Here is a 21907-nt window from a genome sequence, read left to right as displayed (position 1 = left end):
CCTGACCATTCTCAGAACTGGGGGAGAGAGGTTGAAGGTCAGCCACATAGGAACAGTAGGGAAGGGATGACTTCCCCTATGGGAACTGGAAATATTTGAGAAGAGCAAGTCCTGGGTGCTAGTCAGGGAGGAGCACAGGTGGTAGAGTTTAATCAGTGTGTGTTCAGGAGTCTCTGGCCCGCTTGGCTCTTCGAATAACCTCAGACGCACGCCCATTAGCAGAGGACAGCCCCGTTCCCCTCTAGAACTGCTCCAGTGCACACGTGCGTGGGCTCCGAGGCTACGGCTGCTACCCGCTCCTGCTGGAGCTGTCTCGTTCCACTAATTGCACAGGATCAAAGACAGAGTTTGGACCCATTGTTTACCATTGGTCTCCTCTAAAATACGGGTGAAGGTCTCTGCCCCTTCCTGTCTGGCACCCTGTTGGTGAGAGTGGACAGGAGTCTGATTGACAAGCTGCAGCTCTAAGGGGCAGGAGTCCTGTGGAACGCAGGGCAGGCACTGAGCACTAAGGAGGTCCTTCCGTGTCCCAGGGAGCAGTGAACTCTGTTCCATTGTCCTTCATGCCTGTGCCTCTTTATATCTCCACCACTAGCCTCTTTGTTATCTATGCTTTAGCCAGAACAGAGTTCTGCTGATTTATTAAAGTTTATTCTTTCCATTCCTGGGACTTCCTAGATGCAGACCATTAGCAAGAACACCCAGAGGCTGTGCTCCTTGCTTTGCATAGCTCTATCAAGCCCCATGTAAACTCCCCAAGTGTATGTGCGTATGTGGTTCATCTTGCTCTCACCATTCACCTAGTGTCTCTGTCTCACTTCATTATGACCCTTGGAAGGGTGGGGGAATCACCTGTCTTGCTTAGTGCTATGAGTAGGTTCAGAGCCAGTGCCACTTGGTCATTGCATTTAATGAATGGATGTTTAGGCCATGGGGAGTCACTCAGAGAGGCATGACTTGCCCAGGTTTCCCCAGACAGTAAGAGGCACCACCCTCTCTGTAACTCACACCCAACTTCCTGTGTCCTGCCTGTTTCCCTCTGCTAAGAACCACGATTCTTTGAATAGTAGTTGGAAGACAGGAATTATAATGCATGACAAACGCTTGTCTACAACAGGCCATAAATTCCATGGCAACACTGATTACTTTGATACTGTATCTGTACAATTATCTTTGCTGCTTGCTAAGAGCAGGTCTGCCTCGCGCAGAGGGGGAGAACCTTAGTATTTATCCACCTGCTGGTGGCCTGAGGTCATTCCATCTTACCTCCATGTCTGTCTGGTTAGAGGCTGTCACCCCTGAACTGCTGTAATTTCCTGTGACTGTAAACAAAGGGTAAGGTGTTGGCTTGTCACGTCAATAGCATGGTTTAACTCCAGAGGACTCTGGCTTCCCTGTCTCAGGGTTCAAATAGGAGAATTCATGGTCATGTCACAAAGGGTATGTGACATACCTCTCCGAACTGTGTGCAGGGGAAGTAGACATGTCTGGAGAGTAGCCAGGAGAGCTGGGGTTCTGCCTGTGGTACCCAGCTGCTGAGGGGCTTTGGGGAGAGTCCTTTTACCTTGCAGGGATGGGTGATGGTGCTGTTCTGTAGCCACTGATGTCTCTCAGGTAGATGCTGGCTTCAAATTTTCCCGGATGCAGGAATACCACTTGAGTCATTAAATACTGGTTCCTCCTTTGGCTGTGGTACCTACATGCCTATTAGGAAGATTCTCCAGCCCCCTCTGAGCTGTGTGACCTAGAACAAGCTACTTTCCTGTAAGCTCTGATTGATTTGCCTAGGGTTAATAATAAATCCCACATATGGCTGTATATCAACCACGTCCACTGTGCCTTCGTGCTCTGCCCTCTGTTCCGCTGGCTCCATTCTTAGGCAGACCAATTCCCCATGTTGGCTCCTGATGGATTGGTGCTCCCAGCCTCCTGATTTCCAGTGTGCTGACAAGAGTGTCTTTTTCCCCTTTAGAAGGTGTGGGATAGAGATGCGTTTCAAGCTTCACTGGCTACGAGCACCTGCTCTCAGCTTGCGGAGCCCATCAGAGGACAGGTCTGAGAAGTGAGCAGTCTGCCCACCAGGTTGAGAAAGAAATGGATGATGGACCAGACTGAATGGGCAATGCCATTTCTATATAGAAGAACAAATAAAGAGCCTTTCAAGTGCTTTGTGGGGAGTGGTTAGTAGGTAGAGGAAGCCAGTGATGTGGGCTGCCCATGCCCTGTGCCTTTGCACATGCGTTTCCTTCTCCTGCCTAGTACACACTCATATATTTTCCCAGACTTGGCTTCTCTCTGAGGTTCTCTCTGGCTAAAGTAGCCACTTCCTCTCCCCTCCGGCCCCATTTCCTTGTTGTCACGGCTTTTCCGTTTTTGAGCAAGCCTCCATTGGGCCGCAGCACCATGCGATGGAATAGCAATGAGAATCTATCATAGTGCTGCTGTCAGAGTTGGTCTGATCCGTCCTTTTCGCTGCGTTCTCCAGGGCCGTTACTTGTTTATTCATTTGTTTAGCAAATATTTATAAAGTACCTGCTATTTTGCCAGGCATTGCGACAGAAGCTGGGGATTCAGCGCCCAGCAAGAAAGACAGGGAAATCAATAAATAACATGGAAGAACAAGATAATTTTTGATGGTATGTAAGTTAAGAAAATACGCCAGGACAAAGAGAGAGGGAAAGATCTGAAGCGGAAGGAGCGTAGGCAGGAATGAGGTACCATGTGGAGACAGACCTGAAGGGGCCAGTGTGTAGAGATCTGGGTGCCCATTATCCTGGGATGGCATGTGCAGATGCCCAAGGTATGTGTGATCCAGAAGTGGCAAAATCCAGGGCTATGATGTCATAAAAGTCAAAGTCTTGGAAAGTGAGGTCAGAGATTGACCATTTGTGAGGCTTAGGCTTTGTTCTGAGTGCTTTAGGTCACTGCTTTTGAGTCTTCTTCTGTGATGCTTCAACACCGTCACCGGATGCCACAAGGTGCCCGTTAAGAACTTAAAGTGTGGCCTGTCCCAGCTTGAGATGTGAGTATAAAGCTGATCCGTTTCCAAGAGTTGACATGACAAAACAGATGCAGGCGTGTTCCACTGATGAGACGTGGATGTCTTTTTTGGTCATTGTGGTTAGAGGACCGAGCATTAGTTTCTAATAGTAATCTATTAATAGTAATAGTAATCCCATTTGTTTCTTTTGACTTTCCTCCTCTGGCTTCTGTGATTTGAACTACATACCTGACATAGTCTGACTGCCATCGCTGCAGTATCCTGGGGGTCCCCTGAGTTCTTTTTCTCTTTTTTTCACTTGCTTGGTTACCTCTACCTCTTGACTGGCCTATACTCCTCCTTTATCTGGTAGGTAGAGTCCTCGGGTACTAGGTGCTTAACTTGGACCACCTAGGCCTACATTGTTCCTTGTATTCAAGGCATCCACCGTAGCTCTCCCAGAGAGATCTTCTTGGTGACCTCAGACTGCACATGGTGCAGGTCAGGGTACCTGGAGGTGACTGCCCAGGAGTAGTCCTTAGCCCAGAGGAATTACAGTGGGTGAGTGCTAAGCCTCCTTGTCCAGGCCCTTCCCTGAGGTGTGCTTCAGGGCGTCTCCAAGGCCTTCAGTGGGGCAATCTCTGGTTGCCGTCTGTGCACCTTGCTCTTTAATACATCCAAGACTGGCTTCCTTCCTCTCTTTGTCTTACGTCCCTGTTACCTCCCCAGGATCAACTCCCAAATATGTGCGTGTACTCGGAGCCTGTCTCAGGTTGTGCTTTGTGGCGGACCCAGTCCTAGCCTTGAGTCCAATAAACAGGTGTTCAGTAGAAGACAAAAGGGCCCATCCACTCCAGTATATTTCTGTGCATAGGCTGGTTGCCAATGTTTAGGGCATGGGGGTGGGGTGAGCATAATAACAGATTCCTCGGTTAGTCTTCTTTGGTCTCTGGACCTTTAAGCCCAAGGACAAAGAGCAGGGACAATGAGTGCACCAACTTTGGGGTGTGTCGTCTTTCTTGTACACACACCCAGGAGGCTGGTTGAGTCAGAAGTTGAGTCAGTGGGGCAGAGCCACTCGGGAGAGCATAGTCCTCTTGGATTAGCTGGGTCATGGGGCTCAGGGAATATCTCTCAGCAGCAATTGGGCAGGCACTGTTTCTCACATACAATAGAGTTTGTAAAGGTACCAAACCTTTATTTTTTTTTTTAAAACTAACCATGCCTAACCCCCAATATATGAAGGTATTTTTGTGGGTTTTAAATTAATTATATTTTTTAATAACAGGTAGTTCTCGAATTTTCTTTTTTCCTCTTTTCTTTTTTCTTTTTCTCCTTCCTTCCTTCCTTCCTTCCTTCCTTCCTTCCTTTCTTCCTTCCTTTCTTTTTTTGCTTTGTGTTTTCAAGACAGGGTTTCTCTGTGTTACCCTGGCTGTTCTGGACCTCATTCTGTAGACCAGGCTGGATTCAGACTCAGAGATCCACCTGCCCCTGCCTCCCTAATGCCAGGATTAAAGGCTTGTGCCACCACTGCCTGGCTAGTTCTCCAATTTTCTAAAGCCAACAGGTACACTGCCATTCATTCTAATTCCCCTACCCCCAGGTATGTGTGAATGTTTTGATGATTTGTTTATTTTCCTTTATGTATCTGAGTGTGCCGGATAGTTTTCTTTCAATTTCACACAAGCTAGAGTGTGTGAAGAGGGAGAGCCTCAATTGAGAAAAGGTCTCTGTAAAACCCAGCTGTAGGCAAACCTATAGGGCATTTTCTAAATTGGTGATTGGTGTGGGAGGGCCCAGCCCTTCATGGAAGTATCCTCTATGCACTGATAGGCCTGCAGGAAAGCAGGCTGAGCAAGCCAGTAAGCAATGTTCCTCCATGGCCTTTGTATCAACTCCTGCCTGCAGATTCCATCCCTGCTGGACTTCCTGTTTGACTTCCTTCAGTGATGGACTGCATCGTGGAATGTAAGCCAAATAAATGTGATCATTTGCAAGTAATTGGTCCCCATAAGCTTATAGGGAGTGGCACTATTAGGAGGTGTTTCTTTGTTGGAGTGGGTATGGCCTTGTTGGAGGAAGTGTGGCGCTCTGGGGGCGGGCTTTCAGGTTTCCTAGGCTCAAGATATTGCCCAGTGTCTGTCCCCTTCCTATTGCCTTCTGATCAGGATGTAGCCAGCACCATGTCTGCTGAACATTCCAGCGGAGCATGCCCATTGCAATCGTACAAGCTGCCATGCTCCCCGCCATGATGACAGTGGTGTAAACCTCTGAAACTCTAAGCCACCGCCTCAGTTAAATGTTTTCTTTATAAGAGTTGTGTGGTCATGGTGTCTCTTCACAGCAATAGAAACCTAAAAGACAGACCCTTTCCTCCCCAAGTTTTGGTCATTGTTTCATTACAGAAATAGAAAGCTTAACTAAGACAAGTGTTTCGCCTGCATGTATGTCCGTGAACTATGGTGTGTTGCCTGCTTCATGCAGAAATCAGAAGAAGTCATTGGATCCCCTGGAACTGGAGTTACAGATGGTTATGGACTACATTGTGGGTGCTGGGAACCACACCTGAGTCCTCTGCCATAATGTTCTGTCTGAGCACAGAGAGCCGTGTGACCGTGGATTGAATCCTCTGAATCCGTAAGCACAAATAAACCCTTCTCGCCTTAGGTTGTGTCTGTCAGGAGAAATTTTGGTCACATCAGTGAAAAGGTGACTGGTACAGGCAAGATAGACTGAACCATTGGCTGCTGGTGAATAGTGCCTCTCCTCAGCCTCCTTTCTCCTCAGAGCTCCTCGAGACCACTGTGAAAGAATTTGGCTCTCCGATGATTCACTTTTTCAATGCATGAAAGTCACTCGTCACTCAGGATCTGACGGGTTTTGAGAGATCTAAGACAGGAATGTGGGACAGAAGCCAGATATATATCCCTTATTATAGCATATCAGTTATTAATGATGAGGGATGAGAATTCATGGAAAGTTCGATGCCTGGTGAGTTGTCTGGATCATGCCCTTACGTATGTTGGCATGGGTGTGGGAAGATGGAAGGAAGCAGGAAGGTGACAGATCTTGATATGCAGAACTGCTGGTATACATGTGCTCATCAGTGAGTGTGCAGGACATGGCCGTTGTATTCATGCTGTACCCTGGCCAGCCCGGCTGAACCATCTCAGCATCGAACTTGTTTGTTTCCTGCCTTTTAGAATAGAGACATGCTCCTTTGCAGCAATATTCAAGGCCTCTCTCAATGCCCCTGCCTAACCTCTGGCCTCTTCTCATCCCTCCTCCTTGGTCTTATGTGTCCTCACGCACAACCTGTGTGTATTACCCCATATCTGATGTGTATTTCAGCCCCCTGTGTACTTGTCCCTGCTGTGCATATGCATACATAGTTAATACCATACAATGTGAGCTGGTCAAGAGCCAGCTACTTTCTGCTGAAGCTAGCTTAGCATCATCTGCTCTGCGCAGTCCTAGGTTCTGGTGCCCTCTGCTATTATTTCTTTCTTTGTGTCCCGTGTGCCTAATTTCCCTGACATTCCATTGACTTGGAAGACATGTGTAGGACACCCTTTCTGAAGAAACTGCATAGTTAATGAGGGTTTCCTGCTGGGTGTTTGCTAGCATTGATTCAGGCCCCATCTTGGTGCCAGATACCCTGTGTGCATTTTCTCGTTACTCTTTAGACTATTATGTAGGAACTCCCATAACCTTGTTTCTCAAAGGCACAAAATGAAGCTTAAAGAGGTTAACAGAGATAGTAAGTCCTGGTACCAGTACACACACCTCTAGCAATCAGACATCAGCATTCTTATGTTGCTGAGAACAATGATGTCTTTTATTGTTCTACATTATCCCATAATTGTCTGTTTATGGGACTGCCTCCTGGTATCAGTCAGGGTCCCAGCAGGAAACAGATGGCACACTCAAAATAGGAATGATTGAGAAGAATTGGATATCAGAAGAGAGGGGTAGGAGGCAAGGAAACTATAAGGGAGAATGGGGACATCCCTGGTCCCTGTGGAGATAGATCTCAAGAGGGAGGAAGTACCTCTGGGAAATGGGAGAGGGTTGCATTGGGGAGGGCCCTCAGACAACACCCACATGGCTAGATCCTGCAGAGGACAGGAAGACAGACCTCCTGAAATGTTCTTCCTCTGGTTACGTGTTAGCATGTCACACATCTGAACTGAAGCAAAAGCTGGAAAGCCAGAGGCCTGGAAGGGTAGAGAGGGCCTGGCGGTGCAGAGCTTGGGCTTTTCCTGTCCTTAGCTTCTCTACACCTGTAGCATGTTGTGCTGAGACCAACAGGCAGGAGGAGTCTGGGCAGGGTGAGGAAATGGAGAGGGAACCAGCTTTAGTAAGTAGACAGTCCACGGGGTCTGCCTGTTGCTCACACATGGGCATGCTAGTGAGAATTCTTTATTTGTATGTTTGTGCCTGTCTCTTCATGCAGTGCTCATGGGGAGGATGCTGGAAGAATTTCCCCAACTCCCAACCCCTCCTAGTCTTTTCAGTGGTGCTCGGAACACTTGTTCCATTTCAGTTTGAATGTGAATGTGGTAAACAAGGCTTCCTCCTCCTCTCCCTACTCCTCTCCTTCTCCTCTTTCTCCTCTTCTTCCTCCTCCTCTTTTAATTTAAGAAGCAAGTAGGTAGATGTTGTGATGGTCTTACACAGTCTATAAGAAGCAGCCACAATCTCTGACTTCCTTGAGCCTCATTCAGCAGCCTTTGCCCAAATCCCGCAGATAAAGGCTGGGAAATCAGTTATAGTGCAGAGTCCACGTGGGTTATACTGTGTGGGCCTGGATGATGCCTTAGGAGACCCTGCTTTTCCTGGCCCAGCCCAGATGTGTGGATATGTCTCTAGTCTCAAGGGTAATGTTTATATCTATGATTACACATTTACTGGCTGAAGGACTGGAAATAAATAAAATTCCTAATTGATGGTAATTCCAGAAACTTGGTGCATGATGTTGGGTGCGGTGGCACATACCTGCTGGATAGGGTAGAAATGTGTATTTTTCTACCTATTGTTTTAAACAGATGGGGAAGAAAAATTGCTGGGGCTATGTCATCATAGATGCTTTTAAGGACAGAAACATTTTAACCTTTCTATACTTAAATTTCCTCATCTGTTGACTGGGGACCATGTTACAGCTCTCACAGGGCACCATAAGAATGAAAGAAACTTTAACAGCTCTGAGAAGTGGTAGGTGGGCTGTAATGAATGCCCTTTCTTTCCCTCTGATCAGTGCCAGTAGGAGCCATTTGCCTATGGGTTCCTTACGCCTCCCCTCTGTGTGTGTGTGTGTGTGTGTGTGTGTGTATTGTACATACGTGTGTGTTCCATGGCCTGCGTACAGAAGTCAGAAGACAGCTTTCTAGAGCTGAATCATTCTTTCTGCTGCAGCTTCCAAAAATTGAATTTGACCATCAGTCTTGCATGATCTTTCTGATCCTACCTATGGTTTTTGTCCAGCATCTATAAAATCCTTTCAGTAAAGACTGACTTGCTTCTCACCTTCTCTCTGTCTCTCCCTTCTGTGATGCTATGAATGAGAATGCCCCATAGGCTCATATGCTTGAATACTTGGTCTCTAGATGGTAGAACTGTTTGGGAAGGATTAAAGGTGTGGCCTTGTTAGAGGAGTGTTGACAGAAGTTTCTATCCCTGCTGGTCCCACAGCCATTCAGTCCCAAAGAAACACATAGAGGCCTACATTAATTATAAACTGGTTGGCCTATTAGCTCAGGCTTCTTATCAACTAACTCTTACATCTTAAATTAACCCATAATTCTGGTCTGTGTTAGCCATGTGGCTTGGCACCTTTTATTAGTGAGTCATTCTTATCTTGCTTCCTCTGCATCTGGATGCTAACTGCAGACTGAGCCTTTTCTCTTCTCAGAATTCTCCTATTTTGATCACCTGCCTATACTTCCTGACTGGCTACTGGCCAACTATGGTGTTATTAAACCTATACAAGTGACAGATCTTTACAGGGTACAAGACCATTGTCCCACAGTAGAGAAGTTGTGTCACTGAGGGCGGGCTTTAAGATTTCCCTGACTCCTGTCATTCCCAGTGTGCTCTCTGCTTCTTGCATATAGATCAAGATGTGAGCTCTCAGCTGTTCCTGCCACCAAGCCTTTTTTTCCCCTGCCATCGTGGATGCTAACCCTCTGAAACTGTAAGCCCAAGTAAACGCTTGGTTTTTGTAGGTTGCCTTGGTCATGGTGTTTTGTTACAGCAATAGAGAACTGAGACATTCCCTTTTTCTTCTCTTCCCTGTTGTTTTCTGCTCTCCACTCATCCTTTCCCTTCCCTGCCATCATTTTCCTCCTCCCTCTTCTTCTCTTCCACTCATGGCACCAGTCAGGTACCTTGAGGTCTCTTCTTTTCAGCCACCTCTCCAGGGCCTTCGCAGTCATGGTCGATTCCTGCAGCAACCAGTAGATTGTTAATCAGAGAGAGTACACTATGGCCCAAGGATCAGCCCTGAGACTGAATACAAGTCAGTGACCATAAACTATGCTTGGCATTGCCTGAGGTCCTTTGAGATCAGGATATGGAACAGTTAGGAAACGAGGAAGCAGATGTGCAGTTGAGAGAGATACAAGGCAGCTGGCATGATTTGAGTTCTTCAGCTAAGGTATAGATTTTGGAAGGGGGCTTTGTAGATGGATGCTCTAAATACCACTGTCATTGGGGTTAATCCATTTATAGTTGTCATCTTCTTTGTATGAAAATATGTCAGGATGCATGCTGCACTTTTAATCCCCAGGGCTGAGAGGTCAGACCCTAGCAATGTGTAAGGGGTAGGATTTAGACTGTGCTTTCCTGGTTTAATGGCTGCTCAACTTCCATGGTATGAATCAAGCTCAGAAGAGCTTCACCAGCTTTCTGGATAGAGCGAAAACCTGCCCTCTTTAAATGCAACAAGTAGAGAAACTTGTTGAAAAGTGATTATGCAAAATAATATAGCACTTCTCAGCAGAAGTACCCCCCCCCTCCGGCTAAATGCTTTTCTGCGTTCTGAAGAGGGGGCTGGATATATTCTTGGGATTTTGGTTTGGCAGTTCCACTGTTCACAGTGGGAAGATCTGGGGTTTAAACACCAGAGTACACTGTGCTGCCCAGATCAAGTCTATTCAGATCTGCGGGGAATTATCATCATCTCTTCTACGAGTCAGTTGCTCTATGGCTGAGGCAGAATCAAAACTGGTGCCAGAAATGGTTTCCAGTGTGGACACAAGTGCTTGGTAGCTGCTGAGAAGAGCAGGCTTAGCCTCTCAGAGCTGCCTCTCCTGCCAGGACCGAATGGTGGATGGAAGATATTGGAAAGAGGCCTTTTTACTAGATGAACTAAGCACATCAATTTCTTTCCTATTTTAGTTTCTCTCAGCTGAAGACGAGGTGTTAGTAGTTGGCCATTGTTGTAAATGGGTGTGTGTTAGAATCAAGTCAGCTTTGGCATAGGCTTGACAGTTCAAGGTACTGAGGTCCTGGAGTGTTTCAGGGTATGGGGCTCTTTTCTGGTCTGGTTTTAGAATCAAAAATGGAAAAGATATATTCTCTCTCTCTCTCTTCTAACTTTATTTATTTTAAAATGATTTTTATTGAGCTCTACATTTTTCTCTGCTCTCATCCCTGCCTCCCCTCTCTCCTAACTTTATGTGTGAATCTGTGGATTTATTCTTCAGAAAACAGGGCCAGTTATATTATTTAAATACACTTAAATAATACATAAAATGTGTAAAATTCAGGACAACAGGGAGTCTGGAACATAAGACCAGGAGTAGGTATATAGCTGTGCCAACCACAGAGTCTTAGAGAGTTTTCACAGAGTGCACATGGGTCTACATGTTTCTGGAGGCCAGAGGTAAACCTCAGGTGTCACATCTTGTTTGCAAGGTTTTCTGATTTTCTAAGACAGGATTTCTCATTAGCCTGGGGCTTGCTTTCTTAGCTAGACTGGCTGGCAAACAAGCCCCAGAAAGCCTCCTGTCTATGCCTCTTCAGTGCTGGGGTTACATGTACTTGTCACCATGCCTGACTTTTCTACATGGGTTCTGAGAATCGAACTTGGGTCCTAATGCTTGTATAGCAAGTGTTTTTACCAACTGATCTGCCTTCCCAGTTCTCTGAAGCTACAGATTCTTTTCTTAAGCCTTTACAAAAGTGTGTGTGTGTGTGTATGTGTGTGTGTGTGGTATATGCATGTGTGTGTGCAAGTGTGTACATGCGCACAAGTACTGCTGTGAATCTTATCACATGTGTTTCTTGGTGTTGAATGTGTGTCTAGGCGTCATTAGCCACATTTTAGCAATGAGGATTTCATGTCTGAACCAAATTGAGTTGTGTGATGTATGCCAATCTCTCAGTAGCCATGAAAAAATTATTCCATATTATTTCATGTTATAGAGCATGATACCCTCACCATCTCATCACAACCCAGGCCCTTCTTAATAAATAACAAAGACTCGCCGTTTTTATTCATGTGGTCATTGGCACCAGGATTTGATGAGTAGAGCGGGCTGTCTTCATGGACATGCCCATGTATTCAGAATTTTTTTTTGTAGGGTCACATATTAGCAAATTCCTAATTTGCTGTTGGTAATTTTTCTTTGTTGTAACCACTTCTTAACTATTGCCAGAATGACTGCTTTGTCTACTTTGCTGAAAATCTAGACTCCATCAAACCAAACTTTTGCCAGTGCATTAGTTACTTTGTTGCTGGTGAAAGGAATTTAAGGAAGGAAGAATTAATCTTGGCTCAGGTTTGAAGGTGCAGTCCCATCAGGGTAAGGAGAACAGATCCTGTTGTGTGTACAGCTCCCTGGCAAGCGAGCACCAGAGAGCCTCCTCCCTCCCTCCATCTCTAGAGCTGCTCACATGGGCTCCACAGTCAGGGAGCGGACAGTGAGAAATGCTTGTGCCCCTTTCTCTTCAGTCCAGGAGAGCCCAGGGACTAGTGCCGTCCACAAGCAGGATGGGATTTCTCTCCTCACTTAAGCCTCTCTAGAAGTGGACTCAAACACCCCGAAGTGCGTCTCTTTGGTGACTCCAGCTCAGGTCGTGGAGAGCACCATCATCTTGACAAGTGAAAGGGAGAACTGGGAGAACCGAGAACCCGAGGGATGTACCTGGGATGGCAGCCGTCGGAAGAACTGGGGACACCCGAGGAATGTACCTACGATGGCAGCCGTCGACCTTGTTCTTTTTCTTTGAAGCACATAGGTCTCAGCACATGAACTTTGTAGAAATGAATGTGCTCCCCAGGGACCCGTGTGATTTTTCTTCCTGGTTCCTATGTTCCAGAAGAGGAGACTGGGCTCCCGCAGGTGTGTGTTGTCCTCTGAGCAGAGATTAAATATTCTACCCAAGATCTGGAGACAGGATATAGTCATTTGATCAGACCTCCTTCTCTCGGACAACTGCCCACAATCCCAGAGAGAACTAGGACTTCAACCTGTGAGGAACTTGACTTAGGTCACCAGCTCTAGCGGTTGTGGTACGCGCAGAGTTAGATGCATCACACCACAGGACATGGGGGCTCTGTACGGGAAGATCTTCGGTTTTTCCAAACGCTTCCTCCTCACTTACATCACTCTGGGTTGAATTCTAAAGCACGTGAGAAGGCAAGCAAGGAAAAGCTGTTCTTGACCCACTAATACCCTATCAGCTGGCTGCTGGGTTATAAATACCACGCCTACTGATAAATAGCACATTGGCTGTAAATAAACAGATAAATAACCGAGTTAGGATCCTATCTATTTCAGCCGTGAGAAAACTGCTGCTGTTTTTCTGGTCTCTGACCTGATTGTCCTGGAAAGGCTGGGACAACATTGATTTTAAAGCATAGAAGTCTTTGAGCTTAATCATCTTACTGTGTTTGGAATCAGCCCTGCCTCCGCTCCCTTAACCAAGGGTGCAAAGGTCGAGTAAATACATTTGCTTCTTCAGAATTTGGCTCTGTGGGAGCTCCCTGGCTCCTTGGAGGCTGGTTTTCTGAAGCAATTGCTAAGATGGAATTTAAGTGCATGCAAAATGTAATGTGTGTGCCTGGTGAATTGAGACCAGTATTTTCAGCAATTCTGTAGCTCCACAAAATAGGCCTTAGTGAGTGTCTTCAAAATAACCTCGTAGAATCCTAAGGCCTCCAATGTAAAATCTCAACTGTTGGGAACATGACTATGGTAGAACCATTTTAATTTGACTCCTTCTGAGATGATCTGGTTTCATCTTTTTTTGACTCAGCATGTACTTAGGACCAGCTTATAAATTAGGTTTACATTTTCACTATATGTAGACTAAGTTCCAATAACAGTAATAATAACACACACAACACCAAGCCAGAGAAGTGTGGAGAGTATCTGAGGCCAGGTAGTATCTCCATAGTTACCAGAAAACTCAAACTTTTCTGTTTCTCTAGTTCTACTCCCTGGGCCTGTTGCCTCATGATCTACAATGACTGCCAGGGTGTCAGCCATCACGTCTGCATCACAGTCAGTATGATAGAGGAAAGGGGGAAGGATGATAGGGTTCCTCCTCCAGCCAAAATAGCTCTTAGAGAAAGAGAGGGAGGGAGAAATTGTAACTGCCATGCAAAGGCTTAGGTGTCCTTTTGGCATTTCTTTACCTCAGTGGCTTCCTTTCTGCTCTCATGCCCATGTGTTCTGTGCCCCCCCCCCCACTTCTCAATACCCTTGTCTCTTCCTTCATGGTCCCCTTTCCAGTTACATGGTCTATACCCATACTCACACCCATATATACACATAAATATCAACCTTTATAATGCGAGGCTCTGCGTGGGTGAGAACATGGGACATTTGTCATTCTGAGTTTGAGATACTTCATTTGTACATTTCCAGATTAAATACTTTTTTCTTTTTTGCTTTCCCCAAAATTTCATGGCTTCATTTGTCCTTACAGCTATGTAAGTTTCACTGAGTTTAGGTACCACATTCTCATGATCCATCCATCTGCTGACGGTTATTTAACTGGTTCTATGGCCTTGCTATATGACTAGGGCAGCAATGAACATGTATTGATGAGCAGGTTGAGCATGTATGCCTTTGGCAGGCTGCTGAGATTTTTGGGCATATGGTACAGCTAGATCACATGGTACCTCTAGTTTTGATCTGTCCAGAAACCCCCATGGTAGTAGCAATTTCTACTGTAGTGGCTGTACTCGTTAATACGCCTGCATTCATATACGTTCCTCTTTACCGCATCCTTGGCAACACTCACTCTCTTCTCGGTGACAAACTTTCAGGCTGGAGTGAGATGGAGTGGCACAGTATTTTAGCTTGCATTCCCTTGATGGGTAAGGATGCTGAATAGTGTGTGTGTGTGTGTGTGTGTGTGTTAGCATTTGTGTTGACCCATTGATTGTCAGTTTGGTGTTTTATATTCTAGCAGTTCTTTGTGTATTCTAGACAATACCAGTCTGAAGTGGAGCTCTCTAAAAGGGCACTTTCCCCAAAGTCCTCCATAGCATTTCTGCTTACCTCTCACTGGCTAGATTGCCACAGCAGCCATGAGAGATCTCAGGCTGGACCGTCTGTCTTTTTGCTGACTCTGCTACTTCCTTGGATCAAACTGGAGCTTTGTTTTTTTTTTGTTTGTTTGTTTGTTTGGTTTTTGGTTTTGTTTTTTTTTTTTTGGTTTTTCGAGACAGGGTTTCTCTGTGGTTTTGGAGCCTGTCCTGGAACTAGCTCTTGTAGACCAGGCTGGTCTCGAACTCACAGAGATCCACCTGCCTCTGCCTCCCAAGTGCTGGGATTAAAGGCGTGCGCCACCACAGCCCGGCCTCAAACTGGAGCTTTGTTATTGAAGAAAGAGAGACCAGAGAGAGGTGATGGAGCCAATACTCCCTGGCACACCCAGTGGAGTACGGTTGCTGCAGTGGTTGAGCATGTGGATTTAGGATGTATGTACAGCATTCAGTCCGCACACAGTGGGACTGCTGAGTCGTGTGGTCAAGAATCCCAGGTTGCTCCCAAGTTGTGTCAGCAAAAGTCCCAGCAAGGTGTGTTAGTCCCAGGTCGTCGTCCTCAGCAGCACTTGTGACTCCCCGTCTCTCTGGCTGTGGCCATCCTGGTGAGTGGGCCGATGTGGTTCTGATCTGCAGTCCCGCCTTGACTCATGTGGGATATTTCCTTGTGGTTACGGTCTATCTGGAGTAATGTCTGTTTGACTCCTTAGCCTGTTTTGAAATTATCTATTTGTCCTTTTGTTTGGGGGGAGCAAGAGTTTATATATCTTGGAGAGTCTACCCTTGTCAGAGATATGATTGACAACTGTTTTCTTCCATCCCATAATAGTTCCTTTTCCAGTTGCTGATGCAAGCATGTTTATTAGAGGGAGATTTACTTAGCTCCCGACTTCATGGTGGGGATAAGAGAGAGGCAATTCTTAAAAGGGTGTATGTAGATAGATCAAGACGGGGAATGTAAGCAGTGTTCCAAAACTTTGTCTGAACTGCTGGGAATTTTAAGTTGCTAAAATTAATTGAGGGTAAATAAAAGTTAGTTCTTAAACCCAATCATTAGAGAAAAAGTCAGTTTACACACACATACACACACACATGCACACACAAACGCACACAGGCATGCACCCAAACAAACCCTAAGAAATTGAAATCAGCCTCTGGAATCATTCAACAGCAAGGTCTCTGTATCTGTTAAGACAGCAATTTTAGGACTAGGGAGTTGGCCATGCAAACATGAATACCTGAGCCCGATCCCCAGAACTTGTGTAACGGCTAGGTGTATGCTTGTAATCAGGGCTAGGAAGGCAAAGCAAGAGGAGGCTCCTTGGGACTTGTTGGCCACCCGGTCTAGCCAAATCAGCAAGTTCCAGGTCCCACTGTTTCAAAACTAAGGTGAATATTTCCCAAGAAACTATTCTCACGGTTAACTGCAGGCCTCCATGCACATCTCTGCCTGTCCCCTCAACACATGCACTCAAACACTTCCAGAGCATATATGCACACCTGCATGTATACACACAAACCAGCTCCCCGAGCCCCAGCAATTTTGTTAGTATACATGATACTTCTCCACCTCTAAAGCCAGAACAGAAAGACTAATTTTTAAAACACAAAGCCTTATAAAATAAAATTTAAAAAATATAGTACAGAAGCTAGATGCATCTGTCAAAGTGTTTGCTAACAATTAGAAAGGTTTTATTTCTTTTGAATTAACACCCCTAGTGTGATTTAGAATGTTCACATTTGTGAAGGTTGCTAACCAGTAACATATGCTGAGAAAACTCTGCAGGGGGTGGGCAGTTTCCCTGCTTTCAAATGAAGTAACGCCCTACATTTCACAAGCTGCTAAAATTCTGATATCATACAGGTCATTTTAGGTGGGTTCAAATGGGTTGTAGGTAAAGTCATGTTTCTGAAGAACAAAAATGAGAAACTAATAGAAACCATCCCTGAGAAGGACCTGCTGCCCAGGACTGGTGGCCTTGCGGCAGCTCTTGGCTTCTCAGTAACTCATGAAACACAGTCAGTAACATCCTGGTTTTTAGGCTCAGTTGTCACATGCTATTAAGAAAAATCACTGAGTTATTGGACATTTTGGCTGTAGGGACCTCAGAAAGTTCCTGCCCCAGGCTTCTGGTTTCAACCACAAAGGAAAAAAAAAAAAAATAAGGCCAAAGGAGGTAAAAATTTTGACCAAGAGAAAGGAGCCAGCCGCCCTGGCATCCCACGTAGCAAACATCTCTATGCTACCATTTACATTTATTGTTTCTTCGTGAATCATGTTTCAGATGAGCAGTAGCCCATAAAAGACAACATAAAAATAGGTCTCGGGAAATGGCTCAGTGGATAAAGGTGCTTGTCATGTATACCTGGCAACGTGAGTTCAGATCACAGGCCCAAAAGTCGGATGCGGGTGTGTGCATGTGTGCATCTGTGGTCCCAGTACTCCTGCGGCAAGATGGGAGGGAGAGACAAGGGAACTGACCTGCACAGACCCTCAGGGCCACAGAACATAGTACCTACACAGAAACAAGAGGGGCCCTGACTCCAACAAGGTAGAAGGTGCTCTCTGACTTCTACCTGCACATGAGGACAAGTGTCCACAGTCACACAGATCACACACTCATAACAGAACATATAAAACATACATACACACTCTACATGGGCTAACTGGGTTTGGGGTGAATCAGACACTTAGAAATCCAAATGACCTTTGCCTGGACTTAGGTCACATTTGAAAATGGACTTTTTTGCGTGTATTTGAACAGTTCCTTAATTAGTCTCTGCGTACATGGAACCTCTTGATGGCGGGCTCTGTCTTTTTCATATATATATATATTTGAGCTCTACATTTTTCTCTGCTCCCCTCCCTGCCTCTTTCCTCCCCTTCAACCCTCTCCCAATGTCCCCATGTTCCCAATTTACTCAGGAGATCTTGTCTTTTTTGACTTCCCATGTAGATTAGATCCATGTGTGTCTCTCTTAGAGTCCTCATTGTTGTCTAGGTTCTCTGGGATTGTGATTTGTGGGCTGGTTCTCTTTGCTTTATGTTTAAAAACCACTTATGAGTGAGTACATATGATAATTGTCTTTCTGGGTCTGGGTTACCTCACTGAAAATGATGTTTTCTAGCTCTGTCCATTTGGGCAGGCTCTGTCTTATGTATGCTTTTAACCCTTGAACAGTCTAACTTTGTACCTGATTAAAATTTCAATAATGATAGCAGTAGCTACGTATTAGGGACAGCACTGAGCACCTCACAAGGATGATCTTGCTTAAACCTTTCAGCACACTGACAAAAGAGGTCTTGTCGTAATCCTCCTTTTAAACATTAAAACATTTGGAGTGAAGTAACTTGCCTAAGGTAACAAACCTACTGAAGCAGCAGTGTTGGCACTGAACCCAGATGATCTGAATCCAGGTCGCACAGTGGAAAGATGAGGGAAAGATGAGGAGTGGAAAGATAATGGGCGCAAAATGGGCTTACTGGGATTCAACCTACTACTTCCACACCCACTGGGAAATGTACTGGGGACTTGGGAGGCAGCGATCTCTTCTTTGAAAATGACCGCACTGGGTGCTTATCACAAGAGCAAAGGAGACATGTGACCTGCGCCCTGTGTGTGTTGGAGGGCCATCATGGGATGGGCAAAGGGGGAGCACGATCATGAAAAAGTCAGAGTTTGCTCGTTGTATGGTAGCTGATCAGGAAGCGTGTCACGGGTGGACTGACACGTATGGGCTTTGGAGAGCAGGAAAGCAAAGGGTGGTAGTGGTAGTTAGGTGGGGGAAGAGAATGGAAACAGCAGGTGAGCGCTGTAGCGTCCTGCTTTAGATTACAGCGAAGGTGTGCCACTCTTATACTGGTACGGTTTGTGTGTGTGTGCATGCGTGTGTGTTTCTTACTTTTAAACCCAGAGCCTTATACAGTATGCAAAAGCCTACCCCCGAGCTATAACCCTGGCCCTCGTTACAGTTATTAATAGCAGAAACGCACTTTATAGGCATTCCTTGACACTTTGATGCCTTGCTGAACATTCTGCACTGGAGATGGGAGGTTCTTCCCACAGTTTCCTTACTCCCTTCTTAGACATGGAGCTGGGAAAGATGGACAAGTGGGAAAGTCTTGGGAGGCGGGGCACCTGCCTGGAACTATCGGGCCAGTCACCTGCTTGCTTGGAAATGGGTTGCCCTGTCTGGAAAATAAAAGGACTGAGAAGCACATTATCCTGTAGATTCTCTCTGGCACCTGTTGCATGTGATGACAGATCACAGATACACCTCTGCTCTCGCCATTTCTCCCGTCCTGAGACTTCTCGCACCCCTCCCTTGGCAACATTCATTCACCCTTCCATCCCTCCAGTAAATAACTCCTAAGCATCTGGAGCCACCTCTGCCTTCTCAAGGAGTTCACAGAGTGACTGGAGAGATAAAAATACATGAAAAGGGGCCAGGGAAGGGGTGCATTAAAGAGGGGTGTTCTGTCTTGGAAATAGCACGGACATGGGCATGATTAAATGTGATCAGCGAAATTTAAAATGACACCAGTTCATCCAAGAAATATGGAAACTTGGATAACAGATAAGTAGCCCACCATTTTTCAGGGTATGCTTCTTTTGCAGAAGCAAAATGAGACTTACAATTCCAGACCTGTACAGATCGCAGGTTTTTACAAATCCTATAAAACATCACAAAAATTCTTCTCTGGAGGTTGTTTCTGCCTACATTATTAGAAAAGATGTATCTTGTAAACAAAGAAGCCGGAACAGTTCAAAACACATTTATAGGCAGCATGCAGGAACCTGTACTAGGCAGAGCCTTCTGTAGGGAAAGAAAAGCCTGCAGGGTTTAGAGTCAGACAGACTGAATAGCATCGCTAGAGGTAGTTACCTGTTGACCTTGAACAGGCTGTGTCTCTCCAGTTCTTACAGCTGGAAATGGGCCAGCTCTCTAGGTTCTGGTGAAGGTTTCAGGAGACGGTGCTTACACAACATCAAGCCCACAATGCAGTAGCCATCTGCCCTTCCTTTAATTCCTGAGGGATGCAGGTGACACAGAAATGGACAAGGCTCCTGAGTGCCCCCTGGGAATTGACAGTCTGAGACGCGGTAGTGCAGGAAACTCAGGAGGAAGCTCTGAATTCTCAGCCAAGCCTCGACATTGACCGAGCTACTTGTCACTGTAGGAAGTTCCCAGTCTGCTGTGGGTAATGTGAAGTCTGTTGGAACTGTGGTGGTCTTGCTCGGTGGGAGCAATGACAGAGGGAGAAAGCTTTTATTGAGAATATCCATGTGCAGATTAATCCCCAACCAACAGAGCGGGGGGGGGGGGGGGGACGGGGGACGGCTCCAAGACCAGTCAAGCTCGCCTTTGAACCTGGACTCAGGGAAGAGGGAAATAGACATCTGTGGAAGGTGTGGCAGAAGAGCCCTCCGGGGCTTTGCGACCTTTCACTGTCTCTAATCACTCTACGGAGCTTTCAGGACCCTGAATAGGACATCGCACTGGCCTGCTTCAAAGCCCATTGGGGTGACCTTTGAGCTTCAGCTTCCCTGCACATAAACTGGGGCTAGTCTCATACCCACAGTATCTCATTGCTGTGAGTGCTAAGTGAGGCCATGTCTGCAATGACCCAGCAGCCCAAGGTGCATAAAAAAAAATCACAGTTATTGATTGCTACTCTTCTTTTATTGGACAGAAGAGAAATATATTCCTGAGTTTATGCACTTGATATTCATGCTCTGAGCTTTCTGGCTACCCGGCATTCTGCAGGCCTTTTCCCTCCTCGCTGCTTTCGAGGGAACAGTGGGAAACAGAAAGGTAGAATAGAAGGGCTTTTGTGTCTCCAAACAAACCATGCTCCCTTCTTATCGAGAACACCCTAGTGGTTTCATGTGACATATTTAAATTAAATTAAGTACAATTGGGACTAGAACAGTTTTTTTAAAAAAAAAATATATTACTTGAATTGTATGAGCGCACTTGGGAAACACTTGTACAAAGAACATGAAGAAAACAGCTGTTATTTCGTGGAGAGTAGGGTAACATGAGCCTAATGGAATAGCACGTGGAGTCACTCCTGGCCCAAAAGGCCTTTCCCTTTCTGTAGTATTTCTTTAGGCTGACACGAGTATACAAGGGAAATGTGTAAGGAAGCTTTCCCTGCTGCCTGTGCCAGGGAATACTGCATCCAGAACAGCAGCACTATCCAGCTCCATCCAGTAAAGAGGTCAAAGTTGCACTCTACCAGGCGTTACAGACTTGAGGTGGGAGTTCAGTGTGTCTCAGCTCATGGCACTGTGGTGGCTGCACCTCAGGGCTGAGTGGTGGTTTCAAGTACTGCTTACATACTGCCGGTGTGGTGCTGGCTGAGGCTGGGTGCTCAGGTAGCAGGGTCCTGTCTTGTCTTCCAGGCTTGGTTTTCTCTGTGCTAAACTTTGGGTAATTCAAACTTACATATGAAGTTGCCGTGAGGATTCAAAAAGAGAAAGTCAGCTAGAGAGATCAGAATTTCTGTCTCCACTTAAGGGTTTTAAGTTCCCACGAGAATGATGTTTCAGGCCTGGCTAAGTACTTCATAGTCCTTGGCTCGTCCACTCTTGTAGATGGACACTGTCATAATTATTGTGTCGGTCCTTCTCCACCCCACCCCCGTGCTGTAATTACCCCCATTTACAGATATGAAAACTGAGACTCAGAGAAGTAATAAGGTCTGGTAGTTGCCATGTGGCAGACATGCAAACCTAAGTCATTCTTGTTTGGAATCCACTCCTTCCTGAGAATGGAATCCTTTGTTATATCCCCTAGAAGTTGCCTGGCTTAGGCCATTTTTCTTTGTAAGATCTTTGGTTCTAAGAAATTATCTGTGTATGTGTGTCTGGGTACATGTGTGCCATGTAGGCATATGGTTAGGGAACAACTTGAGGGTGTTGTGCGCTCCTCCTACTGTGGGTGACATATATAAAACTCGGGTTATCAGAGGTGGTGGTAAATACTTTACTCCTTGAGCCTTCTCATGCTGGCCCTCACGATTCATTTTCGATCCTGACTGGAATTCATCCTAGTTGACATTAGACCCTGTTTATTTACTTCCCAAATCCAGAACCATCACTGAGGGATCTGGCCTCTTACGGGAGTAAGCGAAGCAGCCGCACAGTGGCGGTACACACCTTTAGTCCCAGCATTCAGAAAGCAGAGACAGGCAGATCTCTGAGTTTACAGAGCTAATTCCAGGACAACCAAAACTACACAGAGAAGCCCAGTCTCAAAAACAAAACGAAACAAAAAGTAAGTCTTCCAAAGCCTTCCTGTTCTCACATCCAAGCTTCCAGATTCTGAGAGTTCTAGCATAGCCCTCCCCCTGCTCACCCTCTTCCATCCTCCAGGTGAGTAATTTAGAGATATCTGAGCTGTGGGATGAGAGGAGA

General features: G+C 45.9%; 1 protein-coding gene across 4 annotated transcripts in view; it reads left to right on the top strand.

The window, feature by feature from the left end:
* The window catches only part of Asap1 (ArfGAP with SH3 domain, ankyrin repeat and PH domain 1), a 286462-nt gene that overhangs the window by 49050 nt on the left and 215505 nt on the right, over nt 1-21907 (top strand). The gene's annotated exons all lie outside the window — the stretch shown is intronic.

The sequence above is a fragment of the Chionomys nivalis genome, chromosome 17 (genome assembly GCF_950005125.1).
Source record: "Chionomys nivalis chromosome 17, mChiNiv1.1, whole genome shotgun sequence".
NCBI lineage: Eukaryota > Metazoa > Chordata > Mammalia > Rodentia > Cricetidae > Chionomys > Chionomys nivalis.
The sequence above is the reverse complement of the archived record's forward strand: the minus strand, read 5'-3'. Positions and strand labels throughout refer to the sequence as shown.